The sequence below is a fragment of the Plecotus auritus genome (genome assembly GCF_963455305.1).
Source record: "Plecotus auritus genome assembly, chromosome: 8".
Taxonomy (NCBI): domain Eukaryota; kingdom Metazoa; phylum Chordata; class Mammalia; order Chiroptera; family Vespertilionidae; genus Plecotus; species Plecotus auritus.
Window position 1 is genome coordinate 61,215,585 of NC_137782.1, and position 12,834 is coordinate 61,228,418.

At 40.7% G+C, this 12,834-nt stretch overlaps 1 protein-coding gene and 1 pseudogene across 3 annotated transcripts in view; both read left to right on the forward strand.

The window, feature by feature from the left end:
• The window catches only part of UQCC1 (ubiquinol-cytochrome c reductase complex assembly factor 1), a 142,958-nt gene that overhangs the window by 108,086 nt on the left and 22,038 nt on the right, over positions 1–12,834 (forward strand). The gene's annotated exons all lie outside the window — the stretch shown is intronic.
• Positions 11,830–12,491, forward strand: LOC308256116 (small ribosomal subunit protein bS18m-like; annotated as a pseudogene). Its single transcript has 2 exons — positions 11,830–12,009; positions 12,244–12,491. The product of its transcript is annotated as a small ribosomal subunit protein bS18m-like (transcript).

Consider the following 12,834-nt stretch of genomic DNA (forward strand, 5'->3'; position numbering starts at 1 on the left):
TCCCAAAACTGAATCAGGAAGAATAAAAAAACCTGAATAGGCCAATAACAACTGATGATATAGAAGCAGTAATAAAAAAAAACTCCCATCGAACAAAAGCCCAGGTCTGGACAGCTTCACAGGGGAGTTTTACCAAACATTCAAAGAAGAACTAACACCTATACTCCTCACACTATTTCAGAAAATCCAAGAGGAAGAAACACTTCCAAACTCTTTTTATGAGGCCAGCATTATCCTAATTCCAAAACCAGATAAAGACACTACAAAGAAAAAGAATTACAGGCAAATATCCCTGATGAACATAGATGCTAAAATTCTCAACAAAATATTAGCAAATCGCATCCAGCAATATATTAAAAAGATCATACAACATGATCAAGTGGGATTTATTCCAGGGATGCAAGGCTGGTACAATATTTGCAAATCAATAAGTGTGATACATCACATAAACAAATTGAAAGACAAAAATCACACGAGCATATCAATAGATGCAGAAAAGCATTCGACAAAATCCAACACCCATTTTTGACAAAAACTCTCAGCAAAGTGGGACTAGAGGGAGCATATCTCAACATGATAAAGGCCATATATGACAAACCTACAGCCAACATCATACTCAATGGGCAAAAACTAAAACTAAAACCATTTCCCCTAAGAACAGGGACAAGACAGGGATGCCCACTTTCACCACTCCTGTTCGACATAGTCCTGGAAGTGCTAGCCATAGTAATCAGACAAGAAGAAGAAATAAAAGGCATCCAAATTGGAAAAGATGAATTAAAACTGTCATTATTCGCAGATGATATGCTATTGTACTTAGAAAACCCCAAAGACTCCATCAAAAAACTACTAGACTTAATAAATGAATTCGGCAATGTGGCAGGATACAAAATTAACACCCAGAAATCTATGGCTTTTTTATACACCAACTAGAGGCCCGATGCACAAAATTCATGCAAAAGTAGGCCTTCACAGTCCCAGCTGCCTCAGCCCTCGCAGCCAGCCCTGGCTGCCTTGGCCCTCGAAGCCCTGGCTTAGTCTGGAAGGTTGTCTGGATGGTCGTCTGGACAGTCGTTCACTGTTCAGCCGTTTGGTTGATTTGCATATTACGCTTTTACTTAGACTAGTAGCCCTGTGCACGAATCCGTGCGCCAGTAGCTCTCTGCAGGGCCTGGCCGCTCCACGCCCACTGCCCAGAGGCTCTCCGCAGCCCAGAGGCCCATCTGTGGCCGGGCACAGAACGCTTGCCTCATTCCACCAGGCCACTCACACTGCCCGCTCTCAGCGGGCACCCCCACTTCCTCCCCCCCCCGGGACTGGGGGACTCCGGCGGGGCTGAGAGGACTGGGCACCGCTATCTTGTGGCTATGGGCACTGCCATCTTTGTGATGGGGTGATGGTTAATTTGCATATTTCCCTTTTATTAGATAGGATAATGAACGCACAGAAAGAGAAACTAAAAAACAATCCCATTTACCATTGCACCAAAAAAATTAAGATACCTAGGAATAAACTTAACTAAGGAGGTAAAAGACCTGTACTCAGAACACTATAGGACATTGAAAAAAGAGACAGAGGAAGACAAAAACAAATGGAAGAATATACCGTGTTCATGGATTGGTAGAATCAACATCATTACAATGTCCATACTACCCAAAGCAATCTATAGATTTAGTGCAATCCCCATTAAGATACCAACAGAATATTTCACAGACCTAGAACAAACTCTCCAAAAATTCATCTGGAATAAAAAAAGCCCCTGAATAGCCACAGCAATCCTGAGAAAGAAGAACAAAGTTGAAGGGATCACAATACCAGATTTCAAGCTGTATTACAAAGCCACTGTTCTCAAAACTGCCTGGTACTGGCACAAGAACAGACATATAGACCAATGGAATAGAACAGAGAGCCCAGAAATCAACCCAAGCCATTATGCTCAATTAATATTTGACAAAGGAGGCAAGAGCATACAATGGAGTCAAGACAGTCTCTTCAATAAATGGTGCTGGGAAAATTGGTCAGATACATGCAAAAAAATGAAACTAGACCACCAACTTACACCATACACAAAAATAAACTCAAAATGGATAAAGGACTTAAACATAAGATGGGAAACCATAAAAATACTAGAGGAATCCATAGGCAGAAAAATATCAGACATAACTTATAGCAGTATCTGCTCCTGGGACTATATTAAAATAAAAAGCTTCTGCACAGCAAAAGAAACCATCAACAAAACAACAAGAAAGCCCACTGCATGGGAGAACATATTTGCCAGTGTTATCTCCGAAAAGGGTTTAATCTCCAAAATTTAGAGGGAACTCATACAACTTAACCAAAGGGAAAATAAACAACCCAATCAAAAAAATGGGCAAAGGACCTAAATAGACACTTTTCGAAAGAGGACATACAGAAGGCCAAGAGACATACCAGGTGTACCAGTTAATAATGCAGATTTTGTAATCAAAGAAAACATGATAATTTCAAGAGAAAGATCAAAAGTGCTTTATTCAAAGTAATGTCCATTGCTAGCTTCACATTTCCCCATCTTTCAGGTAATCTGTGGATACTGTCCCAATAGAACTTTTCTTGTTTTGAGGCAAACCATTCAGAGACCCAATTTTCCACTTATTCTTATGTTTTGAAGTGCTGCTCAGAAAGTGCATGTGCTATCGATCAGAACAAATGGTAATCTGAAGGAGCAAGGTCTGGGGAATATAGCGGGTGGGTTAATACTTCCCAGGCAAGATCTTTTAATGTGTCTTTAACTGGTTTTGAAGTGTGTGATGGTGCATCATCATGAAGCAAAACTACTTTTCTGTGTCCTCTGGCACATTCTGGTCGTTTCATGATCAAAGCATGGTTCAAATTGATTACTTGTTATAGGTAGCGATCAGTATTAATGGTTTCACCTGGTTTTAGAAGCTCATAATACACCATACCTTCCTGATTCCACCAAACGTAGAACATTGTCTTCTTTCCGAAGCAATTTGGCCTTGCAATTGATGTTGATGGTTGACCTGGATCAACCCATGATTTTGTGCATTTGAGATTCTCAAAATAAATCCAACTTTTCATCACCAGTCACATTTCGATGCAAAGAAGACTCTTTCGTGCCATTGAAGCAACATTTTACTGATGACTTTTCGGTTTTCCATTTGTCTTTCGTTCAGATGATGTGGCACCCATTTTCCTTCCTTTAAAATCTTTCCCATTGCTTGTAAATGATTGGAAATTGTTTGCTGAGCAACATTTAATCTTTCTGCAAGTTGTTTTTGGGTTTCACACACATCTTCATCCAATAATGCTTATAATTGTTGGTCTTCAAACTTTTTGGTTGACCTGAACGATCTTTGTCTTTCACATCGAAATCATCACTTTTAAAGCGTTTAAACCAGTGTTCACAAGTATCTTGAGATGGAGCATGTTTGCCAGAAGCTTCCCGAAGTATTCAGCAGCACTTTTCTTCAAAATAAAGTAATGAATTATAACTTCCCACAAATACTCTTTTTTGGCACGAAATTCGACATTTTTAAGCGTAAAAATATCTATGATGTTAATACCTTCAGCAAATTTGACATATGAAGTTTTGAAGCTTGTTGTCAATACAACAAAATAGCATACATATCAAAGCGCATATATATCAACATATGTGTAACTCCATCTATTGAAAAAAATCCACATTATTAACCGGTACACCTAGTATGAAAACATGCTCAAAGTCACTAATCATCCGAGAGATGCAAATCAAAGTGACAATGAGGTACCATCTCACACCTGTCAGAATGGCTATCATCAACAAATCAACAAACAACAAGTGCTGGCAAGTATACGGAGAAAAAGGAATGCAGACTGGTGCAACCACTGTGGAAAACAGTATGGTGTTTCCTCAAAAAATTAAAAATGGAACTCCCATTTGACCCAGTAATCCCACTTCTAGGAATATATCCCAAGAAATCAGAAACACCAGTCAGAAAGGATATATGCACCCCTATGTTCATAGCAGCACAATTTACAATAACTAAGATTTGGAAACAGCCTAAGTGCCCATCAGCAGATGAGTGGATTAAAAAAACTGTGGTACACCTATACAATGGAATACTACGCTGCTGTAAAAAAGAAGGATCTCTTACCATTTGCAGCAGCTTGGATGGAACTGGAGAGCATTAATGCTAAGTGAAATAAGCCAGTCACAGAAAGATAAATATCGCGTGATATTTAACCTCCACAGTGCTGTCTCACTCATTTGTGGAATATAATGAACAACATAAACTGATAAATGAAAATAGAGCCAGAGGAAACGAAATTTTAGAATATAATAGAAGTAATCCTGTCATTTGTAGATTTTTAATATTTCCTGCAACTTTTGTGATTTTATACTGTTAGTACAGTTTTGGTAATATTATATTTAAAATCTTTTTTTCTTAAACTATTAATGGTTATTGCATGTAATATTACATTTAAAATTGTTTTTCTTGAAATATTAATGTTTATTGCATGTAACATTATTATATTTAAAATCATTTTTCTTGAAATATTAAAGAAAAAAACTTGTATAGCTCTATTAAGGATTAATTAATTAATTTATTTATTTATTCAAGGATCCTGCTAATCCCTAAGTGCTGTTGATAGAGAGTACACCAGAGAGAAATGATCTTATAGAGATTACATTCTAACTTATGCAAAGAAGAGAAATTAAGTTGACTCTCTCCTAGGTTAAGTTTCAAACTAAATAGATGAAGAAATAAGATATGAATTTACTTGGTTGTTTTTTGTTTGTTTGTTTGTTTCTACAGACTTCCTAGAGAAACTGGTCCAGAGCAGGGCTGAGAGTGATGGCAGGATGGTATAGGGGACTAGGCAGCCCCCAGGCCTGCTTCTCAGGTGGAGGAGTGGGTTGGGTTTGTAAACTCCTTTCCAAGGTAGCATTATAGTGATTGAGAGTATTTAGGCACTGAAGCCAGACTTTTGGGGCTTAGATTCACCCCAGTCATGTGACCTTGGGCAAGGTCCTTCATCTCTGTTCTTTGTTTCCTCTCTGTAAAATAGGGATAGCTATAGAACCCACCTCACTTTACAGCATTGTGGAGGTTTAATGAGTTATCACATTTGAGACTCTTTGAACAGTGCTCGAAGGCTAGATGTTTGCTGCTATTAGTTTTATCATTATTTTTGAGTATTTTTATCTCATATGATATTGTAAAAAGGAAAGGTAATTTTGCAGTTTTCATGGAAAAGCTGAGACTCAGAGATTTGCCTTTTCAGAGTCACAAGGTAGGGAAATGGTGTTTTTGGGTCCAGAATTTACTTAGATTTCAGAGCATTTCTTAGGTCCAAGCAGAAATTGAGTACAGATCACTAGAGAGAGCATCTCTTTAACAGATACACCATTCTAATCGAGGTTTTCTTTTTGGATAAAATGCTTACCATTAACATTTTAGTTGGGGGAAAAAAGGACAAAAAGAATTATCCTATTGAGATGGGGCCACTTTCAGAGCTCATAAGGTCAAGTGTCCATTTCACTTTCAAGTAGTATCTGAAGGTTACTCCTTGCCTTACTCTTGGCCTTCTCATTATTCAGGAGGAGTGCTCATATCTTTCCTATGCAGAATCCAGGCTCAGCCATTCTCAGGATATTTCTGCAGGATTCTGTAAGCTCTCAGCTGCATGGCAATTCTGTTTGAGCCTTAAAGTATGTTGGACTAGGAATCAGAAGATCTTGTTTCTGTGAAAATCTCAACCATCTATGAGCTGAGTGATATTTGGGAGAATCCCCTGACCTTTCTGAGCCTTTGATTCTTCATCTCTACAGTAGAAAACAGACTCTCTCAGATTACCACAGGGTCAGTATTTTGGAAATTGTACAGTTCTGAACAGTAGGAAGTAAGGAAACTGCAGTGAAAGACAAGCTTTCTATGACACATGGAGAACAATGGGAATGTCCACTTCATTGTTTGGGCTTAGACTTTAGTCTGCCTTCCTCTGCCCAGCTGAAGTCACCAGTTAACATGTGTGATTCAGTTTGTTAGGTTGGCCCATATCTTTTGTTCCCCATTATTGCAAAGAGAGAGAGAGGGGGGGGGGGGGGAGGGAGGGAGGGAGGGAGGGAGGAGGAGAGAAGGCAGGGCTATTTGATGAAAGGGGTAGGAATATCAAGATTAGAATGGGCTAGGTTTTGGATTCTCTGAAAAAAATTTGCTGTCCATGCAACATGATATGTATCTTGGAGTTGCTGAGTGGGAAAGTATTCTGGCTGGGGGTCATTAAGCTTGGTGTTGCCTCTAAAGTTGTTTAGATCCACAGCACCCAGGACAGGTGACAGTGCCCAGGCTCCATTATCAAAGAACTCAATAACTTGTTAATTGTCTGTTTTCAGCTGTTTGGCTTGTATATTTGTGCATTTGAAATGGCTGGTATTGATGGGGAACACACACCTGTAATTTTCCACTGTCCCCAGTCTGCTTAAATTTAATAGAAAAATCATTAAAAAAGCAAGTTGCGCCTGCAGCTTTTCTGTACTCATAAATGTAATCATGAGGTCCAGGGTGCAGTTGGGAGCCTGCAAGTATCTCTGGAAAGCTAAGGTGTGTCAGTGTCCTCTTGCTGACAGTAGTCAGATCTCATGGATGCAGGTAGAATGCAGACGTCCCAGGAGAAAGGGGCTCAGACTCCTAGTCCCTGGTGCGCTATACTCAAGCTCCATTGGAGACGCCTACTGGTCTCAATCTAAATATACATCTTGTTCATATTACATCTTATCCAAGAAAGATTTTCCATTACCACAACATAGGAGACAGTGAGGGCACAGTGATTGCTAAAACCCTGTAAGACTGGTTGTCTACGCTTAGTACTCCATGGTCGCAGAGTCATCAGCTTATGATTACATGTAACTTGCATTATTTCTTCAGTTAACATTCATTGAGGTCTGATCATGTGCAGGTCACAGCCTTCCTTTCCTTTTCTCTTCCACATTCACTTGATAATCAGATCCTATTGATATGTTGTAGACATTTCTCTTGAAAGCATTTCTTTCTCTTTATTTCTCTTGCCACTTATATTAATTTAGTCTCTTACCAATTCCCACCTGAACCATGGCAGCAGCCTCCTCTGGTATTCCTGCTTCTGTGTTTTTGAAATACATGTGTCCATGCAACTTCCCTGTGCTTAGAATTCTTTGTCTTTCTTGTATGTGGCTTTTTTTTCTTTTTAATCCTCACCTGAGGATATGTGTGTGTGTGTGTTTTTTTAAGTGGAGAGAGAGAGAGAGAATCGATCAGTTGCCTCTCATAGACACATGGAGATTTGCCCTGACTGGGACTCGAACCTTTTCGGTGTACAGGACAAAAGTCCAACCAACTGAGCCACAGGACTCCTTCATATGATATTTAAGGCCATTTACAATCAAACACAAACTGCCTTTCCAACTCTACCTTTGCTTCTTCCCATCATGAGCTCTTGGTTATGTACAAATTTTCCTCCAAAAATTCTATGTTGTTTACCTCTCTGTGGCTTGCACATACCATTCTTTCTGTCTAAAAAGTTTTAATTCCTGTTTACCATTTAATACCCAGTATAATAAATGTTGCCTCATCCCTGAAGCCTTTCAGCCCAGACTCATCATTGCCATTTTTTTTTCTGTTAATCCTCATCTGGGGATATTTTTTTTTTCATTGACTTTAGAGAGAGGGATAGGAAAGGGGAGAGATAGAGAGAGAAACATGGATGTGAGTGAGACACATCAATTGGTTGCCTTCCTGCATGCACCCCAACCAGGGCTGGGGATTGAGCCTGCAACCAATGCATATGCCCTTGACCGGAATTGAACCCGGGACTTTTCAGTCCACGGGCTGGCACTCTATCCACTGAGCCAAACCAGCTAGGGCTCACCATTGCCATTTTTTACATAGAGTGTGTAAGTGTTTTAATCATTTGGATATGGTGTGTCTTTCACATGAGATTCAAAACTTCTTGAGGACAGGTACTGTGTGTTTTGTTTTGTTTTTAATATATTTTATTGATTTTTTTACAGAGAGGAAGGGAGAGGGATAGAGAGTTAGAAACATCTATGAGGGAGAAACATCGATCAGCTGCCTCCTGCACACTCCCTACTGGGGATGTGCCCACAACCAAGGTACATGTCCTTGACCGGAATCGAACCTGGGACTCTTGAGTCTGCAGGCTCTATCCACTGAGCCAAACCAGTTAGGGCCAGGTACTGTGTTTTATTCATCTTTCACCTCCAGCATGTACCACAATGCCTATAGTATAGTAGGTAATCAATATATACTTATCAAACAGGTACAAGGCAATGTCTAGCAAGGAACAAAAATTACTTCATGATACTACTGCTGAGATGGGATAAGTATCATAAGAGAGGCTTTAATATATATACCAGGTACATGGTTAAGTCACAGATTGAAATACTTGTGGAAGAAGAACCATTGGTGATTAGAATTTTCTTTTATTATGGTAAAATATATGTAATATTTATTTTAATCATTTGTAGGAAATTTTGGTGGTATTAAATACAGTCACAGTGTTATGTAACCATCACCACTGTATCCCCAAAACTTTTTTATCATTCCTAACAAAAACTTTGTACCCATTAAATAACTCCCACATTTCACACTCTCCAGTCCCAATAGCCTCTCCTCTACTTTGTCTCTATGAATTTGCCTATTCTAGATACCACTTATAATTGGAATCATAATATTTGTCCTTCTGTGTCTGACATTTCTCTAAGCATAATATTTTCAGGGTCCATCTATGTAGCATACATCAAAAATTCATTCATTTTTATGGTTGGACTAGTGGCCCGGTGCACGAAATTCATGCACATTAAAAGGGGATTAATTAGAGGAAATAATTTAATATTGCTATTTTCCCTTTCTCTATAATAGAAGTGTCAGAGATGAAAGAAAATTAGTAAAATGTATATGAAAACCTTCTTCCTGTCAGAGTCTGGGGCACACCACGGGACCCAGAGTCAAGTTCCCGCCCACCCACATGTGCCTCAAAATTGTGTGAGACCCAGACCCGGCCGGCCCCCGCCCCCATTGGGCTAGATACAGACCTGGCCAGTCCCACCCTTGTCAAGCCCCACCAGGAAGGGGATGTAGCCTCAGGGCCTCTGGCCCGGTGCCAGGATGGGGGGCGTGGCCTGAGGTCCCCCAGCCCAGACCGGGGCGGGGGGCATGCCTTGAGGTCCCCCGTCAAGCCCCGTTAGAGTGGGGGACATGGCCTGAGATCCCCTATCAAGCACTGCTGGGTGGGGGACATGGCCTGAGGTCCCCCGTCAAGCCCTGCCAGGTGGGGGGGGGGGCCCGCAGCCTCAGGTCGCCTGGCCCAGTACTGGGTCTGGGGGTGCGGCCTAGGTCCCTCGGCCTGGTGCCTGGGTGGGGGGCGTGGCCTGAAGTCCCCTGTCAAGCCCCACCTGGTGGAGATCATGGCCTGAGGTCCCCCAGCCTGGCACTGGGGCGGGGGGAACAGCCAGAGGTCCCCTAGCCCACCACCATAATGGGAAGTGCACCTTGAGGTCCCCTATCAAGCCCCGCCAGGCGGGGGGCATGGCCTCAGGTCCCCTGGCCTGGCGCTGGGGCAAGGGGCGAGGCCTGAGGTCCCTGTCAAGCCCCGCCGGGTGGGGGTGCATGGCCTCAGGTCCCCCGGCCTGTTGCCAAGGCGGGAGGCGCTGCCTGAGGTCCCCTGTCAAGCCCCTCCAGGTGGGGAGTTAGGTCTGAGGTCCTCTGTCAAGCCCTATGGGGGTGGGGGAGGGTGTAGCCTCAGGTCCCTGCTGATTGCTTGTTAAGGCTCCTTATGGGAACTTGGCTTCAGCTGTGGGTGCAGCCATCTTTGTGATGGAGTGATGGTCAATTAGCAGATTCCCTCTTTATTAGATAGGATAGTGTTCTATTGTATGTGTTTACCACATTTTGTTTACCCATGAACACTTAGGTTGTTTCTACCTTTTGGCTATTGTAAATGATTCTGTCATGAACATTGGTGTACAAATATCTGTTTCAGTCTCAGCTTTCAATTCTTTGGATATATACTTACGAGTGGAATTTCTGAAACAGTCAGAGAGTAGATCTATGTTTAACCTTTTGAGAAATCACCAAACTATTTTCCACAGCAGCTATACCATTTTACATTTTCTTCAGCCAATGCATGAGGGTTCCATTTTTTTCTACATCCTCACCAATATTTATTTTCCTTTTTCTTTAAAAAAAATTATAGGCATTCTAGTAGGTGTGAATGGCATTATCCTTTGTTTATACTTAATTGTCTTACTAATTGGTTCTACCTTGATTATTGGCCATTGGTGACCACTAATAAACTGTTTTCACTTTCCAAATCTTGTATTTAACAACAGAAAACCAAAGCCTAACCAAAACTTTTGTGCACTGGCACTTGTTAGCAGGGCATAGCCCTTTCTTAAACTTAGAAATATGAGCAGAAAGGCACTTCTTAGAAAATTTCCTAATTATTCTTCCATAGCATTTGTTATAGAGCAGGCAAGGATCAATAGTCTGTTAATGTTTAACCTATTCACTTCAAAGAGTTAGTTGCCTATTATCTTGTTAGAGATACCAGTGACCAAGAAAAACGCACTTGTCCATTTTGTGTTTTCTTACTTTTGCAATCTTAAAGTTCTTTCTCTGTTCAGTCAGAAGCACTCCTTTTTACTTCATACTGCTGTAAAAGTCTTTTGACTCCAAATCTATATTGGATGGTAGTACTAGAACTAAATGTGGTCTTGAAACTTATTTCATGGAAGAGATTGATTTGAGATGGGTGTGGGGTTTTAGAGGCCACGTGAGGACAGACTACAAGGACAGGAGTTGGGCCTCCTCAGGCTACAGTTGTGTCTGAAAACCATAAAGACAGCAGCAGCATATACACAAATTTGTTCATCCCCTTCGTAAATCCTTATACTCAGGTAGCTTTCTTGAAATTTGTAAAAATGCATGGGCATCAATATTAAAAGAGATAATTATGGCAGGAAATAACATACTGATTCATTCTACGACATGTGCCAAACAGTGTGCCATCTTTGCCCTCAAGGAGCTCATAGTCTTATGCAGTGGGGTAGTGGAGGAGGTGCAGACTGTAAACAGTTTATTAAAATAACTACAGTTAGTCTTCCTGGTGTAAATATTAAAAAACATGTGAAGGCAAAAGCAGCAAACTTTGAAGAACTTGAAAGGCTTCACAGAAAATGAGGTGATGCTTCTTCTATAAAGGAGGATAAAAACACCCCCTTTTTAGGATTATTGTGAATATTAGAGAGATAGCACATATAAAGCTTTTAATAATACAATTGCTGGCAAATGGTAGGCATTCAACAAATTTTAGCTCGAGTCATATTATTATGGAGAGGTTTTATTGAATTGAAGAATAACAGTATATCTACTGTTATTCTTGATTGCAAGCAACAGAGATTGACTTCTGCTAAAGTAAATGAACAAGTGAATGTATTGGAGGGTAATAAGGCTCACGGAATAGGAAGGAGAGTTTAATAACAGGCCTCAGATAGGAAAGATACAAGGAAGCTTAGGGATCCTAGTATTAGTAACAGAACTTAGTGTAGTCTCTTTGGGATAACCCAACTTTAGATGCCTTTTACCTTTGGATGTACTCTACTCAGAAGTTAGGTCTGATTAGATTAGTTTGGGCTCTGTGAAGAGGGGACAAGATTCCAGGATCAGCAGCATGCCAACTCATATGGAGTTGGGGAGTAGGTTCCAGCCCTAAGGAAGTGATGCAGAGAGAGAGTGATCTTCATTTGAGACAGTATCAGAGTACCTTTAAGATCTACTGATCGGAGGAACTATGGCTTCTTTGGTTGCAGTTTGCAGTGGTCTGGGGAGGAAAAAGTTTACGTACTTCCTAACAGCTGCTGTCAGCTGTTGAGCGGTGCTGTGGAGAAGTTGTTCACAGTATAAACAGGTAACCAGCAATGAGGACCTGCCTGTTCCAATAGAAAATCCTTATAAGGAGCCTCTTAAAAAGTGTGTCTTGCCAAAACCGGTTTGGCTCAGTGGATAGAGCGTCGGCCTGCGGACTGAGGGGTCCCGGGTTTGATTCCGGTCAAGGGCATGTACCTGGGTTGCGGGCACATCCCCAGTGGGGGGTGTGCAGGAGGCAGCTGATCGATGTTTCTCTCTCATGGATGTTTCTAGCTCTCTATCCCTCTCCCTTCCTCTCTGTAAAATATCAATAAAATATGTTTTAAAAAAAAAAAAGTGTGTCTTGTGTGGAAAACGTGTAGATTATAAGAATGTACAGCTTTTGTCCCAGTTTATTTCTCCATTTACTGGATGCATTCATGGAAGGCACGTAACAGGTCTTTGTGGGAAGAAACAAAAAGAAATCACAAAAGCCATTAAGAGAGCACAAATAATGGGATTTATGCCAGTTACATACAAGGATCCTGCATATCTCAAAGACCCTAAAATTTGTAATATCAAATATTGGGAGTAAATTATATAAAATTATCATCAATAAACTTATTTTAAAATAAAAAAATAAAATAAAAAGATCTACTGATCCATGGAGGCTGATGTTGGATACAACCAGACCAACCCATGGAACAGCCGTAGAGCCTTGAATGCCCTGGTTTGTAATCAGTGCCAACCCAATGTGACCACACCTATCTGACACCTTCATTGAAATGTCTCTGGTTTCTCCATGTTTATTCTTAAGTATGGTAGCTAAAATAGACTCTTGACTATTACAATAATAGAGGATAGACAATTTTTTAAAAAAAAATATATTTTATTGATTTTTTACAGAGAGGAAGGAAGAGGGATAGATAATCAGAAACATCGATGAGAG